At 54.5% G+C, this 589-nt stretch overlaps 1 protein-coding gene across 1 annotated transcript in view; it reads left to right on the forward strand.

The window, feature by feature from the left end:
- CFAP52 (cilia and flagella associated protein 52) overlaps positions 1-589 on the forward strand; it is a 24176-nt gene that overhangs the window by 4819 nt on the left and 18768 nt on the right. The window lies entirely within an intron of this gene.

Below are 589 nucleotides of genomic sequence, written 5' to 3' on the forward strand. Positions count from 1 at the left end.
GAGGTATGGGTGAGGATGGGAGTGGGGTATGGGACCCAGTGGGGGCAGCTGTGGGGCAGGGGTTGCCAGCGGACAGGTTGAGAGGAGGGCAGGACACGATGGGGTCAGGTGTAGGGCAGCCGTGGGTCTCAGCTGTGGCCGCGGTGCTGTGGGATGAGCCTGGCCAGTGAGTGCAGGGGACCCCTCCTGCCCCCCTCACCGCCACCTCCTGGTGCTCCCTGTGCCCGGCATTCCCAGAGACATGCAAAGTTAAGAACAGAAAAAGTTTGATGGAATTGCAGGATATTTATTTTTTTTCTAATGACTGAGAATTTTTATTTGAAAATAAAACCAACTCAGGTTGCACAAAATACTGTTGTAAACACTCTTGTGAGCTGGGGATGGGGGCGAGGCACCGGGGCTTCTCCAGCTGACTGCCTTTTTGGGCAATTTCACAAAATCACAGAATCTTCAGAGTTGGAAGGTACTTCTAGAGATCATCTCGTCCCACTCCCCTGCTAAAGCAGGACTGTCCAGAGCACATCACTCAGGACTGCATCCAGGCGGGTCTTGAAAATCTCCAGAGAAGGGGACTCCACCCCCTCCCTGG

The sequence above is a fragment of the Charadrius vociferus genome, unplaced genomic scaffold, assembly GCF_000708025.1.
Source record: "Charadrius vociferus isolate BGI_N301 unplaced genomic scaffold, ASM70802v2 scaffold532, whole genome shotgun sequence".
NCBI lineage: Eukaryota > Metazoa > Chordata > Aves > Charadriiformes > Charadriidae > Charadrius > Charadrius vociferus.